General features: G+C 40.1%; 1 long non-coding RNA gene across 3 annotated transcripts in view; it reads right to left on the reverse strand.

Annotated features, from left to right (window-relative positions):
• The window catches only part of LOC106846317 (uncharacterized), a 38170-nt gene extending 22287 nt beyond the window's left edge, over positions 1-15883 (reverse strand). The window contains exons 1-5 of one of the 3 annotated variants that reach the window (XR_011499227.1): positions 15787-15811; positions 10732-10850; positions 4701-4758; positions 4057-4224; positions 1237-1567 (exon numbers count right to left, since the gene is read on the reverse strand). This is a non-coding gene — a long non-coding RNA (uncharacterized lncRNA). Of the gene's footprint in view, positions 1-1236; positions 1568-4019; positions 4225-4700; positions 4759-10731; positions 10851-15786 lie in introns of all 3 variants that reach the window. The other 2 variants (XR_011499226.1, XR_001401851.3) reach the window with 2 other exon arrangements.
• Between the last annotated feature and the right edge of the window lie 3977 nt (positions 15884-19860).

The raw sequence follows: 19860 nt of genomic DNA on the forward strand, positions 1-19860 counted from the left end.
GCGGGAAGAGGTGTGACCGCAAGACAGACCAAGAGAGGAGAGTCCAAGTGTGCTTGCTTCTCCCTCCGCCAACCAGAGACCCAGTTTCCACTCCTGGTCCAGCCTGGACCAGCCCAGTCCTGATCTCACCCGACATGGACACACACACACATACACACACACACGTACAGACACACACATCCTGATGAACTGCTGAGGGAAACCCAGCCACTTGAGTCCTCCAGATTATAGCAGAGAAGCTCAGTGGAGAGATTCAGCACTCTCCTATTGGTAATTTGTATTTCTTATATATCCTGGGAGACCAACCAGAAAAATTAAGGCAGTAATGTCTAAGAATGAGCACATGAGAGGAAACCTTTTTTTACCTTAATAGAGTGAAATTAGAGAGCCTATTGGGCTGTTTCCTTTTTAAATGATCTCCTCCCCTTTTTAAAAAAAGACACTGTTGTTGAATGTCCCAGAAAGTTTTTTGAAACAAGCAGTTTGTCCCCTTTTTCTAAGCACCAGGCCAAAAATAGGAATTATTTGGCTTTTTCTTGTGAGGCAGTTCTGTGGAAGCCTAGCTGGAGAAAATCCTCCTTGCCCATTAACTAAGGGAGCTGTCACGAAGGAATTCTGGAACTCACGATATGCATTTATACACAGAATGTCTAAATGAGAAACAAAGCTTGACCTGGTTTTCTTCAGAACCAGACCACACTTCTTTTTCTCTGCTCCCTTTCAAGAGGAAGAGAAGAAAACAGCTTCAAATGAACATGGCTACCTTCTCCTACATGCTCTGTCAACTTGAGTTACCCAAAGGAAGATGGACAGCTATGGTATAATCTGATTTTATAGGCATTTGGCCTCTTGGTAGAGTAAAAACACGTTGCTCATCAAAAGGACACATTTACTAATAATAGCTCACCTTTGCTGAATTCTTCCAACACCCCAAGGCGCGCCTGCTAAGCAGATCACACGCTATCTCATTTCATCTTCACAGCCCTAACAGGAAGTGTTTTGATGAGCCCCATTTCACAGATGGCTAAACTGAGGCTTGGAGAAGTTGCATCATGTGGTTATACACTGACAAAGCCCCATATTAAACCCAGGCAATGGGGCTGGAGCCATCACTCTTGACCACCTGGCTCTAAACTTACATCTCAGTTATGGAGACAGAACGGGAGTCTCCAAATATTTAATAACACCAGTGAGCATACGATTCATGCCGAATAAATGGAATGAACAGCTACTTACACAGAACATAGAAAAAGGATGGTTTCAGTACAGCCAAGAGCAGAGACTAGGATGGAGGACTGGCTTCCAGGAGAGCCCTCTGGACTGATGCTTCCACCATTGGCTTCCACAAAGGACCAGCATTAAAAAGGAAGTCATTTCTCACAAACGCTTTAAGTTGTCTTCTGCTGGTAGACCCAGCTCTATGAGCAGGCGTTCGATCCCATGAAACGTGTGGAGAAGAGCCTGTTTGCTTGTTGGTTGAAATCTCTTTCATCCTCCCGACTCGGGGGGCAGGTTCTTGGATTTCAAGGCCCTTCCACCAGGCCATGAGCATCCTGGGCTGTCGTTTCTAGCGAAGGAGAACCCAGAATAAATTTGACTGACTGTAGGCCCTAATCTTGAACAGAAAGAGGAAAAGTCCCCCGCCCCACCCCCCTTAAAATTGTCACATCCTCTCTGCAGTTTTTGGCAGACCTTTCAGGAAATATTAAATTAGACTGAAAATTCAGACATCCTAGTAACTTTCTGGGCTACTTTAAAACACCCAGCATATAAATACAGTCTAAAACTATTGAAGCCTTGATTCTACTAATTTTAGCAAATATAGTGGCTGCCTAGAATCAGAATTGGGAACGATAATCAACTGAGAAAAAAAGGATGAATCTTTATGGGAGCTAAAATTTCTTATGTGATAGATTTTAATAGCTGCCAAGCACCTCACCCCATGCTAATATCGACTTCAAAGAAGAGCCACAACATTAAAACGTGTTATTACTTCCTCTTTGGCGTCCTACACGGAATGCAGGACTCCACTCCAGGACTGTTGGACCAAAAGTGTTTACCACTTAACACAGCGACTGCTGCGGCCTGGGCTTCAAACATGCATTTCCTCATGGGGTGCACAATTAGCCTCCTTTCAGAGGACAGATTTGGAACAAAAAAAAAGAAAGTGGGGAAGGCAACTTCATCTTTAGCTGTGTGTAACCAAAATGGGAATTTGAGGGGGTCTTGTATTTTACACAACATGTCGCCCATTGCATTTTTGGTCCTCAGTTACCTTCATGCAAATAGAGTAAGACGTCAGAACTACAGACATTTTACAAGCAAGGAGAAACTTCTCGTACCTAAATTCATGCCTATGCAAACTGTACCCTTCTCCTTAATCTTGCCATTGATTGGACTCTTTGCAAGCCACTAAACTGTGACAACATGTGTACTTGACTGAAATAACATGTAAGCGTTTCATAAATGAGTCCCCAAATATTCATGAACTATTTTCAGACACAGTATTTATGAAACTATTAAAAGCTCATTACTTTCGCCATCTCCTTCATGAGTTGAAAAGTAAGCACAGGTTATTTATATCTTTGCCCTAGAGACACTAGTCATTTTGGTCTGGAAGACATTTGCATTTAAGATACATCATGCAACTGGCATCAGTTTATTTTTTTAACATTATGTTTACACACTCATCTATTGGTAGCAATTCTAGTTGGTTCTTTTAAAGGGCCACGTAGAGGAAACAGATCAGATCTTTATTTGATTAATATCATTGATGAATCTTATGCTTTGAAGCGAGAGGGAAGCAGTCTCTGGAGAAATCTGAGTGGACATTTACTGTTTCTCCATTAAACTGGACCAGAAGAAAAACAGGACTCCAGGAAAAAATTGTCCAGAGTTCTTCCCCTTCTGTAAAAAGAGTCTCAGGCTTCCTTCCTGTTCCATGAGGAATAGACGGAGAACACGTTAGAAGTGACAGAAGCGTGTCAGAGAGAAAGACATCCTTGTGCATCAGGAGACCCCTGAGTGTGAGAACATCAACGTTTAGTAACAAGTGTTGTAGACACTTTGTTTTCTACGAGTTAACTTCAAATAAAGCACCCTTCAGTGTGTGCGTGTTGGGGGGTTGGGGGGTGTGTTCTGAGCACGGCTGGTCCGGCTCGTTCTTTAGACGGATTGAATGACCCTGCTTTCCTTCTCCATAGGTTTACTGTTCTTTTTCATAAGCTCTGGCCTGAGGAGAGGTTTGGGCAGACCCCAAGGATGTGCAGGGCTCACACACCGATGGGAGCGGAGCCATCCTAAAAACAGTCCAGGGCGAGGCGGACAGTGTCCGGCAGAATTGGTCAGAGCCCCAGACTTGGAAGCCTGAGTCCGTCCGTGTCCCTGGTGTCCTAGTCGTTTTTCTTGATTCCTGACCCTCAGAACCCAACTCCAGCCTGTCCTGCATCATTGACTGAACCCATCGCTTTGGACTTCTTTGTTTACTTGTCCATCTTATTGTTTTGATTTGCTAAGTAGGTCAAAACTGGCAATAACAGTGCGAATCCTAAATGCCAAAACTTAATTATACAAATGACCGTAGATCTCTTTTTTTCCCTGCCTGTCACATTCAATTCATCACCATGTCCTCTCGATTCCACTTCCTAAGTGCCTGTGGAATCTGTGCTCAGGGCTCCATGCCCACTATCACCTCACCTGAGGACCTAATGACCCCTCACCTGGATAACTGCAATGGGGTCCTCTCTGGCTGTGCTCCCCTCCCCAGAAAGCAGGGCAATGCTCTAAAACAAACCTGCAATCACAGCTGTCCCCGTGGACAGGGTACAGAAAGAGCCCTTCCTTGGTTCCCCCTGGCATTGGCAAGGAAGTTAAAGCAGTTTGCTATGCACAAAAGGCCTCTCCCGGCTCAGCCTCTTTCCGGTCTCCCAGGCCCTCCCAGCCCTGTCACCCACCTGCTGCATGCCCAGCCCCCCTGCCACACCCACACCAAGCCCTTCATGCCCCATGCCTCTGCTCACCCGGCTGTGAATTCACCGTTCTCTGTCAGATGCTTACTGTTTTGTTGTTGGGACCTTTGTCCCTTCCCTCAGTCAGCTCACCTCCTCAGGGAAGCCTCTCAGGCCACATCCATCATGCAACTACCAGAGCGGGTACCGCACTGTGGAATCACCGAGAAGTGGCAAAACCAGGGGTCTGTGCTAGCTGATATAACGGTCAGAAATTCTGAGGAAGACAAACACGCCACCATCAAAATCTAATCTGCAAGAGATGCTATTATTATTTAAAGCAAGTAAAAGAATAAAAATAAGGATTTCAAAGAATAGGAACTTTTGAATTCTACCCTCCAGGATACTTTTTCTGCTCAAACTGTAAGATCTTTCTAGCTATTTCTCTCTTCTGAAAGCACCTCTCTAGGCCCTTCATAACTACAAGATCGCAATATGTAAGAATGTTTTTATCTCGTCCTCAGTCAACTTGGGGTTATGCATACAGCTAGGCCACCACCACAGCTTTTATGTGGCAGACGGACAGACCTTCTCCCCCAGACATACAAACAACTGATATCCACACAATCAATCAGATTAAAAGGCACAAAAAGGAAAAAAAAAGACGTGCACAGTTAGGAGGCATTTTGAGGAAACGTCTACTTGACAAGCATAGGGGAGTCAGAGAGATACTCCAGCATTGGCGTGTCTTACCCTCTGAAGGTTTGGTTTCAGTTCCTCCTCTGCCTTCATCCCTGTCTCTCAGTTTAGACTGAAACAATGAAGAGATGGAAAGATCAAACAAACAGATCTTTGTGGAACAACAAAGAGGTACAGTGGGGCTCTGGAGTGGGAGGAGGGGCGGAGACTGCCTCTGGCTTGCATTCCAGGCTCAGGGGCCGCACAGAGAAGAGGTGTGGCCGCTCACAGGTGTTGGAGCAGGGCAGCCTCCCGCTCCCCGTCATCTCCTAATTTCAGCCCATGGTGATGGGCTGCTCTTTAAGTACAAGGGTTCAATTTAGAGAATCTTCCACTGATACTGCAGTGACCCTGGAGCCAGATTGCCCAGCATGAATCCTGGCACCTCCACCTCCCACCTACCAGCTAAGTGATCCTGGGCAAGTTTCTTAACCTCTCTGGGCCTCAGTCTCCTTGTCTTTAAAATGGACATGATATCACACTGCCCTCCCAGGCCCACTCTGAGGATCATACAAGTCAAGATAAATATAAAGCATTCAGAAGATTGTCTCCATAACTGTCAGCTATTATTATGTTAAGCACGTAACAATTATTTTGTGCCTAGGTTTTTCAATCTGTAAACCTGAATTTGTTTTTACCAACCAGTCATTAGAAAAATTAGGAGGATATTATGAAAAAGCTTAGAAAATATGAGTTAGCACGTAACTTGGGAGGCACATTTAGAAAGACTTCGTACAAGACGCGCTTAACAAACAAGAAAGAAATAACCCCGTCCACATTTAATCTTAGTCCTTTCAAACACACCCCCTGGAGATATCATTAATTCTGGCTGCTCTTCATATCAGCAGGCAAAGAGAACAATCATCTGCTTTGAGGAGATAAAAATGGAGTTCCCTCACCAGCCCTCTAAGTTCCTGTGAAAACCCAGTCCAGTCAAGAGGCTGAATTCATGTTCTTTGGGGCATGCTGCCTGAAAATTTAGAAGTTAATAATTAGCTAGAATTTGTGAAGTCCATACCATGTGCCAGATAATGCATTAGATACATTACATGCCTCCTGACGAGAACCTTATGAGTAGAACTATTTTTATCCCATTTTACAGACGAGAACACGGAGGTGCAGAAAGGTTGAGTCAGTGGTCAGATCTGCCTGGCTCCAGACCCTGTTGGCCCAACCATCATATGATGCTGCCTCTTTTAATCCTAAGCATACTGGATGATGTAATTTTTCACTGTATGAGTGCAACATTTGATATTGCCACTTTTGAACTATTTTTCAGTCTTCAAATCCGTATTCTGAGGAATGTTTACCAATTTATTGAATGTCGTTTCCTGGGAAGGCCTGTCATTCTGAGATGACATCTTTGCTACTTTTTTGGATTAAATGCCCTTCTGAAAAAATGAAATGATGGTCTCAGGCTGTGCTATAGTCTGAATGTTTCCCCACAAAATTTATAAGTTGAAATCCTACCCCCCAAGGTGATGGCATTAGGAGGTGGGGCTTTTGGGAACTGAGGCCTTTGGGAGGTGTTTAGGTCCTGAGGGTGGAGCCTTCTTGAGTGGGTTTAGAGTCTTTATAAAAGAAGCCTCACCTTCTGATATGGGCACATTAGGGGTTAGGTTTCAATATACAAATTTCGAGAGGAAGCAAACATTCAGTTCACAGCATGGTGTTGGTAGATGGTAAATTTCCCTTGTTTTTAAAGAACAAAACAAATTCAAAAAACAACTTTTTGTGGATCTTGCCAATTACTGCTTTTAATTGATGGACCATGATATTCAGACTAAGAACATGGCAGTATACTTTGCAGAATCTTCACAAGTTATTTCAACCGAAGACCTCATCTCTCTACCATTGCTCTATTTTCTGGAATGACAAGAAATTGCTCAGCCATCTTGTTAAAATGCATGCTCATAATTTGATTTGAATAAACCAAATGAAAAAAAAATTTTTTTTTACTGTAAGTTTCATTTACTCTCTCTCTCTCTTTTTTTTCTGTAAGTGAGGAAGATTGGTCCTGAGCTAACATCTGTCGCCAATCATCCTCCTTTTGTTTTCTCCCCAAAGCCCCAGCGCCTAGTGGTGTATCCTAGTTGTGGGTCATCCTAGTTCTTCCATGTGGGGCGCCACCACAGCATGGCTTGATGAGTGGTATATATGTCCATGCCCAGGATTCAAACTGGTGAACCCTGGGCTGCCGAAGTGGAGCGCACAAACTTAACCACTCAACCACAGGGCTGGGCCCCAAAAAACATTCTTAAGGCAATTAGAGAAATCAATTATGCACTGACTCATATGATACCAAGGAATTATTGTTACTTTATAAGGTATGATAATGGTATTGTTATTTTTTAAAGTCCATCTTTTTTAGGGACAGATCCTGACATATGTAGGTGTAAAATAACTTCGAAATACTTCAGCAAATTGAAAAAGGAAAAGGAAAAAGAGAAAGAGGAAGCAAATATGTCAGTCCTGATAATTTTTTAATCTGAGTGATAAAGAGATGGGTACACTATATTTGTAATTATTTGAAAATTTTTCATAATAAACATATATATCATCATACATAGTATTCAAATCCTGTCATCAAATGCTGATACTTTTTTCCCTTTTGTTTTTTTTTTTTTGAGGAGGATTAGCCCTGAGCTAACATCTGCTGCCAATCCTCCTCTTTTTGCTGAGGAAGACTGGCCCTGAGCTAATATCCATGCCCATCTTCCTCTACTCTATATGTGGGACACCTGCCACATCTTGGCTTGTCAAGCGGTGCCATGTCCACACCCGGGATCCGAACCGGTGAACTTTTGTGTAGCCAAAAAAAAAAATAGGTCTCTTTATTATATAAATAATTATTAGTAATTTTCATAGGTATATTCACTTTTAATTGGTATACTATGTTAAGGGTCTTAATGAAATAATAAAGTGTATCTAACGTAGAGAAAAAAAATCTTTGAAAGGTCTGACAGATCAAAGCTGCAAGGGACACTTTTAGAAGAACACTGATCCAGAAGGCACGTTCTTTCCCACCTTATTTCTCAGATCATCCGATTACTGATTATTGACTGTGAATGTGGCCCTAAGGAGGTACTCATTTTTGAAACTTTTACAAAAAAGCAAATGCGTTTCCTATGCTTTGCCACATGGATAGTTTAAAATTTTCAATTAAGAACTAACATTCATCATTTTCACTAGCACCCTCATGTGCCCAGACCCTTTTAAAGGGCATTGGAACAATTTCCTAAGTTAAATTGTGTCAAAAATAACATATCAAGCAGATGACAAAAGGAACCCTTGCTTTGAAGCTTGAAAAAAAATTGCCTTTCACTGTGAACAACCGTCTGACTTCAGGATCTGTTTCATGTTTCTTCAAACGTTTCACGTCAACCTTTCCCCAGAGCAAAATTTGAGATGAAATTGTGTAATTTATTATCGTCTTTAACATATTATATTTTTTCTTCCCTTTGATACCTTTTTTTCTCTGAGGTCCTTGGAAACGTTGAGATCACAATGAATTGACTCTTCCTGTGGATACTGGCAAAGGGGGCAGGGTTAGCAGACAGGGAGAAGGTGACAAGAACACAACAGAGGAGAACAAGAATGCAGAAGGAGAAAAGTGAAGTTTTGCTGGTTTGGAAGCTGTAGTCCAAAGGATTTGCCTGCTAGGCCTAAAAAGAGAAGGTCAACCCACAGGTAAATGTCGCTGGGGCTATGGTCCTTGCATGGAGCGTAACTTCACGAAATCAAACCAAGTCCAATAGTCTCTTTCATACAAGAGAAGGGAAGAGAAATCACAATAAATCTGGGTCCCTTAGGTGTCATGAACTGTGGTGGGTGGGGTCTTTACATGTTAATCTCATGTCATCCTCATGACAACCTCATAAAATAGATGCCCCTTTCCACTATACAGATCAGAGACTGAGTGACCTTTGTGGCACAGCTGAACTCCAGTCTGTTAATTCAAAAGCTCATGATTCTCCCACAGCAGAAATCATCTTGCTATAATATCAAAGTTCTTTTCTCTCTATGGCCTGCTTTTTACTCAATTATGGTCCCAAATCAATCAACGGCATATAAAGGAACCTGATGTAAGAAAATCCTGTGAATTTGTCTTTTAAGACATAAATTGAAGAAAATCAATGAGGAAATGCATCTAAATGGGACAGAGATAAAAATCGGTAAATTTGATGAGATGGTTTAAATGACCCAATTATCATCGGAATTCATGGTTTTTTATTTTTGTTTGGATCATGGGACCCTTTGAGATTCTGATGACAGCTATGAAGCTGCACATTCACATAACCTTTCAGAGGGCTTAAGGACCACCACTTAAATTTATTTGGGTTTATAAACCCTATCTGTATTATTCAGAGTGTAAAATGCATTTAAATATGAAAATGTTTATACATATAAATGAAGGACCTTTCAGGTACCTTTATGCATTCTGCAACATGGATTGCCTAAATCTTGACCATTGGTGATTGCATGACTTTTGAATAGACCATTGGTGATTTGCATAATTTTTGACCCATCAATATCAAGGGTTCCTGGGGCCTTGCACCATAAATCTGTCCATGTAAAGGAAACCATATTAGAAGGGGACCACCTAAGAAGGCTGTCAATGGCATGTAAAAACCATAAAAGTATCACACCCCCCAAAGTTCTGGGGGAGTATACCCAAGGGTGAATGCAAATTCAGTTCTTAATTTCATTTTCACCTGTTAGACAAAATGACATCCTAATTATTTCATGTAAACTGGTGCATGACAGGGCAGGCCTGGCCCAAAGGGCCAAAGCTTGACAGCCCCTGGGCATTGAATGCACTAGCATGTATCCTCCCAGAGGAGAAGGAGGTTGTAAGAGGAACAGGAACTTTACCACCCACCACCTCCTCTCTTCCCTGAAAAGTGAGAAGCAGCAAAAAAAGGCACAGGAGCAAAGAGAGGCAGCAGACTGAGACAGCAAGGCAGCCACCGCAAGAATTAAAAAAAGCGGATGGTGGCGAATAAGGCACATGTGAACCAGCTCAACAGGCACTCTACACATGCTTAAGTTCGAAAAACTTTGCAAAAAATTTGTTTGAAAACACAACACTTTAGGAAAGTGAAACTGGTGAGTTAAATTAGTTCACTTTTGCCCATTGTTATTACTTAGCTTTCCATATTTTTGTACAAAGCATTGATTATTTAATATTACAGACCCAGCAACATGGCGTCTATCCTTGGCTCTGCCACCAGTTTGCTCTGAAAACTCAAGAACTTCTCTCTGGGACATGGTTCACACATGAAGGGAGCTAACGGGACTCTTCCAGTTTTTCTCATGTTTTAAGAGTCTGTAATGCACTGCAGATACGTATGGAAAATTTTCCCGTGGTACAACAAAAACAGGAAATAGGAAACTTCTGCACCAATTAAGATGAGGATTATTCTCCCTCCCTGCCTGAAGTAAGAGGATAACTGGAAGTTTGTCTGCCAGGGGGAAAAGGATTAGATGTTTGAATGGATCATTTTTTCCCCTTCTAAACTGAAAATTAAAGCCTTGAGACATGGCCAGATGTAGACAGATTCTCAAAGTGGGCAGTTTATTCTGGCACCACGCTACTCTCTTTCTGCCTTTCTGTCCCAACTTTGGAGCCTCGTGGCTGTATCCTGTCTCCCACCCTCCTTGCCCCCCATGAAAGTATGGCTGAAACTTCAGACTCAGCATCCCCAGTCCTCTGAACTGCTTCACCTCTCGAAATTCTTCCCCAACCCCAGCAAACTTGGTATCCTTTATTTCTTTTAGGTGCTTTAAGAAAAGCAACCTTTTCGAGCCAATTTACACTAAGATGTGAACGACTAAGAATCTTTAACATCCCTAAGGCATTTGCATTTTTTAACAGCATCCTGCAGAGAGAGAAGGAACGAGCAAGAGAGCTTTCTAACTGGTAGGATGTTGGGGAAAGTAAAACAAGACTTAAAAAGAAAAAAAAAAAAAAAGCCTTTAGTTTGAAAGATATCTGTTCCGCGCACATGGACGCACCAAATCTGCTGACGTCAGATTCCTGTACCTGATCTGCACAGCGCCTCCCTCCCTCCTTTCTTGAATCTGGAGAAGCTTTAAATGCTCGTTCCTGACTCCTTTGCCCACAGCGTGACAGCTTTTATGGGAATAGCTGAGGCTCCAGCCCTGCAGATAAGGGATAAACATTTGTAACTGTCTGTTATTTATAAGCCAGGAACTGTTTAAATTTAGAAGAGTTCTAAAATTCCACTTCTAAAATTGTGACTGATAACTCCTTTCTCAAGTATCAAGTTCGTGTTTACAAAGCAAATCAAGAAATGGAAAGCATCACTCTCGGAACTATTTTGCTCTTCCGTTGTCTCTGCTCTTCTGAAAAAGTCAAAGGGGGAGGGGAGGAAACAGAAATTGAAAGAGAATCATAACACCTGATTCGTTAAGAATTGACAAGCACACGATTGGGGAAATTACCCCTGTTGCTGTTTCTACGTCCCTTTGAGCTTTTTAAAAAGTGATTTGGAAGTCATGAAAACAGGATCTCCAATTAACTAAAAAGTGCTCAATATTGAAAAAAATTATATATATACGCACACATGCACATTTGTATACGGAAAGTATATGTGTGTGAATACATACACATATGTGTAAATGCATACATATGTATGTATATTGTGTACTGACATATACATATATAGTTGGATTTTATTCTAAATCTGTATGCTTTATCACCCAACTTACCCCACTTTCATATAAATTGATAAGATCATTTTGTCATCCTTCACATTGGTATACTAACATTTGTATACTATTGGTCGCAGGAGATCAACAGCAGCAAATATGGTTAAGCATGTACTGAAACTGAAAGTTACAGCTTTCATCCAGTAATCCAGTTCTCTCAACACCAAAACTTGTAACTAGTATTTTGTAAATAACTGTCAACAAGTAAGATACGCAATTGCAGTGTCTCATGACCTGATTTGAGATCTTATTCAGTCTGTGCTCTAACAAAGATTATTTCTATTACAGGCCATACGAGCAATACCAGAGCACCAACACATATACTGTGTTTCCAAATATTTGGAATCATCCTAATCTGAACTATTAAAGGGTCCTTCTCTAGCTGCCAGACAGAAAACTGTTCAGATGGTAGAGACCTCATCAAAAACTTAAGAGAAGACAATATAGTTTTTTCCTGATTGACTATTTTTCTTTTTTGGAGGACCTCATTCTCAATGATAGAAGCTACATTAAGGAGATTTAGGAAATTATTAATTGTAAAGCAAAAATGTACAAAAGGGGAAAGGAAAATTGAAAAGGCCCCAAGGCTTCCCTTTGTCTATGAAAAGCTGTTTTTCTCTAGTGATGTAACTTTCCCCTTGGCAATGGGCTAGATCACCATTTAATGAACACACAGTCTTCTCTCCAACAGAACCCCGTGCTCTGAAACTCACACTGTTAGCACCAGAAAGACACATGTTTTCTCTGCACGATCCAAGTGTAGATTGAGTCGAGGAAGGCAGAACTGGGTAGTAGAAAGAGCGTGGAGTCAGAGTTGAATTCCAACTCCACTTTTGCCATTCATTAGTTATGTGACCAATGGTGCTTTTCAGATCCTCAGTTTTCTCATCTGTGTAATGGGGAGAATTGAGCCTATCTCACAGCTTGTTGGTGTGCTAATGTAAGGGATGCACCCAGCAAATATAGCAGTAAAGGTGGCTGTGGTTGTTCTTAGAATGGCCATGATGTAATGACACAACAGCTCTAATCTACCCTAGTCTACTCTTTATAACCTGTGAGCATTTCACGGCTTTTGTGCATAGGCTGGTTCTTCTAGATAAAGCGTCATACGATGGATTAACTGAGGTGACCTTAACAAGCTCTTCGGACAAGTAGCTTTCTAAATAGGAATGGAGCATGGGGCAATGTAAGATTAGGTTTGAACTTTTACCTAGGTGGACATTTTTAAATGTTAGCAAAGTGGTGTGGTGAAGAGTATGGGATTTGCCCCCTCTTGATTGTCCTCCATTAGAAGACCTGGGTTTAAGGCCAATTCCACTGGCTCTCAGCTGGGTGACCCTGATTCATTTACGTTTTGAATCTTCAGTTTCCTCATATGTAAAAATACCTTATTCATATTACAAGGCTGTTACGAGCATGAAAATAAGATAGTGTATATAGAAGAACGGTGTAAACTGCACAGTTCTAGACAAGTATGACTATATTTGTTACAAAAATCAGTCATTCAGCAATGATATTCAAACCTTGCTATAAAATTACTCCCTAATAACAGAATTTAATATAAGCCGGATCTTTCTCAGAGCTCATCAAAGATAATTCGTGTAAAGAAATATATCTCATTGACCTCATTTTAAGGGCATGTGGAATATCGATAAGGACCATGATGTAGGAAGACTCCCAGCGTTTGTTCTTAGCATGTCATGAGACAGAAGTCTTCTTCATATTTGTACTTCCAAAATCATGAATGCAAACCCAATAATGAACTCACTGAATACTAGTGTCAGTTAAAATGATTGTCTTTTTTAAAGCACTTTTTTCTTATTTCAAAAAACATATAGGGGTTGGCCCGGTGGCGCAGCAGTTAAGTTCGCACGTTCCACTTCGGCGGCCTGGGTCTCACCAGTTTGGATCTCAGGTGCAGACTTAGCACTGCTTGGCAAGCCATGCTGTGGTAGGCGTCCCACATATAAAGTAGAGGAAGATAGGCACGGATGTTAGCTCAGGGCCAGTCTTCCTCAGCAAAAAAGAGGAGGATTGGCAGCAGATGTTAGCTCAGAGCTCATATTCCTCAAAAAAAAAAAATATATATATATATATATGTTTATGGAAGACACTTTAAAAAATACAAATAAGCAAAAATAAAATTAAAAATCACCTGGAATCTCATTACTCAGAGGTAACCACTATTATTTTAGATAACAGCTTTCACATGTTTTTAATATATATAAATAGAGTGAAAGTAGAAATATAGATATCAACTATAGAGTTTATAAAAATGTTATCTGAATTGTTTTTCATAATATGACTTTTTTTGTTCGAAAATACATCCCAAATATTTCCACGCCATTGCAATAACAATTTAATGGTTTCGTAATATTCCGTTGAGGACACTTTCCACATTTATTTGGCCTGGACTTTACTGCAAAATGTTCTGTTTGTCTTCATTTCTTTTTCTTTTGAACAGCAATGTTAGGAATATTCTTGCAGCTACATTTTTCTTACACATTCCTGATTATTTCCTCAGATTAAATTGCTAGAAAAAGAATTACTCATGCAAAGGGTATGTGAAATAGTAAGGCTTCTGATAAATATTGCTAAACAACCTCAGAGGGGATATGCCAAATTGATGCTTACATTAGTATTTTCTTAGAGTGCCTATTATTTTTCTTTTACTATTATTGTATGTTTTTCTTATAACATATTCATTGAAGAATGCTTAGAAAACATGAGCAAACAAAAAAATTACAATTCTCATAATCTCACTATATGCTTAACCATTGTCAAAGCTTTGCTGTATATCTTTTCAGTCTTTATAAATATTTATATTTACATTTATGTTTTAATGTGTATATGCGTTTTTTAAAAATCTTTGGTGTATTTCTTTTTTTAATGAGTAAAGCCCTTTTAAGAAATACATGTTGCAAATTGTTCCGTTTTTTTGTCCTTTAAATTTTTTCATGATGTCCATTAAGTTTTTATTTTCATTACTCAAATCTATCTTTTTAGACTTTCACATTTTGTGTCATGCTTGAAAAGGCCTTCCATATCTGATAAAATTTCCTTTTTTTCTATTTTTTTTATTTTACAGTTAGCTCCTAACCCACCTGCAATCAGTTTGGCATCTAGTGTGAGGCTGAGAATTCTTTTCTTCATAAATAGCTAGCCAGTTGCTATAACACATTGATTTCTAAAAATCATCCTTTTGTGATCAATGGGAGGGTCTTCACTTTCCTTAAGCTTTTATGCAATCCGCCTCTAATTTAGCTTTCCGGCTAGAACTGTACCAGTACTACACTGGGTAGATTATTTTAGCTGCGTCGTAAAATTGCATATGGGAGCACAGCAAATTCTGCCTGGTTATGCCTCCGTGGGAAGTTTTCTTGGCTTTGCTAGAATGCTTATGTTACCCAAATAATGATTGCCTTGAAAAATATTTGACAGCTTGTTTAGACCCCTATTACGTCATGCGAAGAGAAATCTTTTTTCTCATTAGAAATAAGTAGGCAATTGCTCCCTCCCTGTCCTCTCTTTGGGGCCTGCGCACCGCCCCATGGAGCACCTCACTCTTTGTTTTATAGCAGTTTCTTGCTGCCTGTGTCTTCACCATACTGACCCTCTTGGGGGAAGAAATTTTGCTTTGTTTCTTATCATGATTTCTCTACCACCTGGCATGTCTCACATTGTAGGCAGTTAAAAAAATGTTAAAGCTTGTTCAGTAAATAAATTAATGTCTAATTATAATACATAACTTTAAATATTTAATTAGTCTCTAAAAGAACTAACTTTTTCTTGTAAACTGCTTCTGTTTCCTTCCTTTTATTTTTATTTATTTATTTTTTGGAGGAAGATTAGCCCTGAGCTAACTACTTCCAGTCCTCCTCTTTTTTGCTGAGGAAGCCTGGTCCTGAGCTAACATCCATGCCCATCTTCCTCTACTTTATATGTAGGACACCTACCACAGCATGGCGTGCCACGCGGTGCCATGTCTGCACCCAGGATCTGAACCAGCGAACCCCGGGCCGCGGAGAAGCGGAATGTGCGAACTTAACTGCTTCGCCACCGGGCAGGCCCCATGTTTCCTTCCTTTTAAAGAATACATGTAAACACACACACACACTCACTCCAGTGGAGTACACACAAACACAGAATTAGGAGCTTCAATGAGTGGGGCATGAGTCACTCCAACTTCCCAAACGGGAAAAAAGTGGTAGATGGAAACAGAGGACTTCCAAAAGTATGTGGGAAATAACTATATATGAAAAATGAGGCAAATTTCTCTATTTTCTGTCATAATTCACAACACTCATTTTCATCAAGATAGAAAACAAAAGCCAGGAAAAACTCAGATCCCTTTGTTGTAACTGACCTGCCGATGGCATTGCCGTTGCATCAGCTCCGTCCAGCGGGGATTCTGCCAACCCAAAGACGCACACTCTGTGATTCATGTTGGCACACGCAGCGCTTGGTACCATTTGGCTGACAGAGTTCTTACTCTTCTTCAATTGTTCTTATGGTTTCTTTATTGGTAACTCTAATTTTTGAAAATTATTTTTAAAACAAATCATTCTACCCATTTTCCACAAAAAAAATTCCAGACATTTCTTCTCTTTCCCATCCCCCTGTCCATCCGGTGGAGTCCCAAGTTGCAGAAGCATAGAATAATCTAGCCTTTCATTTTCTTCAATAACTAATCATTGTACATCTACTATCAATAGTTATTAGAGAATTATGCAATTTGATGCCAGGATCCTGTCCGTGGTTTGAAATTCATTAAAGTAAGTGATGGATAATATCAAACAAAAAATTACCTTCAACGTAAAAAGAGTTTCTGCAACTCAAAAAGTTTTAAGAATCTTTGGTATTTCTATTTTTAAGCTTGAAATACAAGATTATAAGTAAAGCCAGCACTTGTATACTATTTACCACAGGCCAAGAACTCTTCTAATTGCTTTTCTCATTTTATCTTCAACATGAATGCTAAGAATGAGTCCTAAAATTCATGCATTGTTATTATCTCCATTTTACAGATGAGGAAATTGAAGCACAGAGAGGTTAAATGACTTGCCCAAGGGCACACAGCCAGTAAACATAAAGCTGGGGTTCAAACATAGGCAGCCGGGTCCAACATCCGTGCACTTAACCATTACACTGATTACCAATTCTGCTTTAAAAGAGACAAAAATTCAGAGACCATGAAAGCACTGAATTTTATTTGAAATTACCCCAAAGTTGGACTGAAGATGGTGATGAAATATGACTGATACATTTGGATATTAGAGTCCCTGAAACTCAGAGCTGAAAGTTTTTATATTTTAAAACAGTGTGTTGCTGTGAATAAAGCTAACAGTTTGGAGATTAGAAAATAATTAAGAAAGTAAAAAATATATACATGTTGAAATGTATGAATTTTTGAAATAAAATATTTGGAATAATGAAGACAGCAACATTGCGGGGCATCGTCAATGAATTCAGTGCCCTCCAGCTTACTCAGAAATGTGATGAGACAATGAATGGAGGAATGGAAGAACAGCTGTCAATATGTGTAATACACACCCAGAAAATCTCCCAGGCCACATTCAATAAAGCGCAGCCCTTCAGTGCATCACAATGTGACTCCCTAGCAGGGTTTTAACTCATTTGCAGCAAATCAGACTTGATTTGAATTACAACAGATGGCCAGCCTAATGAAGGCAGTGCCAACAGGAGGGAACATTGTAAGAATTAAGTGGAAGGAAGAAGAGCCAAGAATTTTAAATGAACATTGTCAAGCACATACTTTGGATCTAATGATGACAAGGATTTGTGAGACTATTTCTAAAACAAAAATACTTTCAACACTACTGATTCTATATACAACAGTATTTTCCCATCTGCAAAGACATTACCAAGTTTTCAAGATAATTATATTTGGAATATAGGTATAAAATGCCATATACTTTAGTAAAAACATATTGGATGCTAGACCATTGTGTTTTATTAGCTGTGATCGAGAAGTTTCTGGAGATTATTAAAACACTGGGAATTGTGTCATGCAGTCCTTCACACAGGTATGCAGTGAATCCCGTGGTTTGCTGGTAATTGCCTTCCAGATTTGGGGTTATCCTCTGTTTCCAAATTTTTATTATGTGCTAACTTTACAGAAATTCTTTCTAAAGGCCTTAAATGAAACCAAAGACATTTTTCTTTGTCTTTTAAACCTAAAGCAGTATTTTGTTGTTTACTGTCGGACAGAAATGATGAATGTTTTTAAACCATTTGGAACAGAACAGATGAATAATGCCAAAATAATCTTGAGAAGTTTCAAAGTAAAAGAAGCCTTCCTTTCAAAGGAAAAGAGGAATTCCAAGAAAAATAGATAATGGCTCTTTGTATAAAATATTTGCTCTACTTCATGAGAAGAATGGAATAAAATGAGTAGTCGTGACTAAGAACTGAGTACTATGGTACAGAATTTAAATATTTTTAAAGAGTAATTATAGCAACACGAAATAAATTCTAGGTTCACTATTGAAATGGAATGAGCCATGAAATACAGCAATAACCAAATATGTATGAATAACGATTTTATAAGCACGAAGCAAACGTGATCCTGAAACTCCAATTTGATTGCAGCTACCAAAAGCTCAATTTCAGCTACCATTATATCAACCTAAGCAACTTGGCTATTTATTTAACATGATCTTTCTAACAGTGCCTTTGTGCGTGCTCAGAGCTATTACTCATGGCTTTGATTTGGCCAATCACTAAGCAAGTGCAGGCTGTTTTGTATGCTTTTCTCCCTAGAAACCTATTTTAAAGCATCACGGAACTACAGTCAAGGAAACGAAAGCAGTCCTATAAGGCCAGTAGATTTGGGCAGGGGTGGAGAAATCAGTGGCAAGACATTAGATTGGAAAAGTCCATAGCTGTAGGCCAGAAAGCTTTAGAAAGCTGTCCCCAGGAGTTGACACTTTATCCCGAGAGAACTTCAGGATAGTGATATAGTCAGATTGGAGTTTTAGAAAAAGCGCTCTGGCAGCTGTCTAAAAGATGTATTGGGGAAAAATGAAACTAGAGGCAAATGAGGGGCCAAGAAATAGACCAAGAAATAGACCAAAAAAGATCCGAGGAGTGAATGGGATATATTCAGAAGTGCAAGTGTTAGGATCTATCACACACTGGATTGGAGATATAAGCTGAAGAAGAAATGATTCCTGAATTTTAAGTTTATCGTTGTAATGAAAAATACAAAAGTGATCATTTTCATGTAGCCCAGAATTCCACTTAGATAAATGGCGTTCAGTCCAGTGGTTTCAAAAAATAGCACTTGTTTTTATTGTTTCTTTGGGATTAAATAATATGCAAAGGAGATAGTAGCCCACTGTTAGCCAGAAAGAAGAGATGATGTGTGAGTCTCAGATTCAGAAATAATTTCTGGGAACAAAAGTCTGGAGAGCTCAGTGACCATCTCTGAAGGCATCAGGAACTCTGAACCAGTAGCCTAAAACCTGGGGAGATTCTCTCTTTGAAGATAGATCTTTCAAGCCTTTGGACCCCATACACACAAATGACTCACAAACATGTTTCCAACCAGACCTCGCCCCATCTACCCAACTGCCAACTGGATATCTTCTTGGGAATCTCAAAGGCCTTTTGAAATCAGCATGTCTAAATCCAAACTTATGACCATTCTCTCCAAATTTGATCTTTCATTGTTCTCTAGCTCAACAATGGGTATCATCCACCAGAAAAGAAACCTAGAAGTCAACCTTAATATGTCCCTAGAAAACCACCGTTTGCAATATCCCATCACCGACACCTGATACCTTACTTCCTAACCATGTCTCAAATCCTTCCATTTCTCTCCACGTCCAGATCCCAAGGATGCACTGCACGAATCCAGTGACAGCCACTCTGATGAACCACAGAATGAACAGTGGAGCCTCCTGGACTTGGGCAAGGTTGTGGCCATGTCCCCATCACCAACTTAGTGTACACTACTATGGTCTCTTGCCTGACAACTGCAACATTTGCCCTGTTTCTATGCTGGCCCCATGGAATTCGTTCTTCATACTTCAGACACGTTTCAAAACTCAAGTCTAGTTACGCAGCCTTCCTGCTTAAAATCCTCGTGTGGTCTCCCAATGCTCTTAGAAACAAGACAAGTCTTTAACGTGTTCTACAAGGCTCTGCATAGCCCTGGCCCTACCCGCTCAGAACCAGCTCACGTCGTTTCCCCAGGCTGTTATGATCCATCCACGTGGGTCTTCTTTCATTCCCGGGACCTGCTGTGTTTGCTCCTCACACACAGATTTTCACACACTGTCCTCTGTCTATAAAGCTCTTTTCCTAGTTAATGCCTTCTCATCTATACCAGTTAGCTGTTATGGCTAATAAATATTTCAAAACTCAGTCTCTTAAAACAACAAACACTGATTATGGCTTAGAGATCTAAGGGTCA

This window comes from Equus asinus, chromosome 29, assembly GCF_041296235.1.
Source record: "Equus asinus isolate D_3611 breed Donkey chromosome 29, EquAss-T2T_v2, whole genome shotgun sequence".
Taxonomy (NCBI): Eukaryota; Metazoa; Chordata; class Mammalia; order Perissodactyla; family Equidae; genus Equus; species Equus asinus.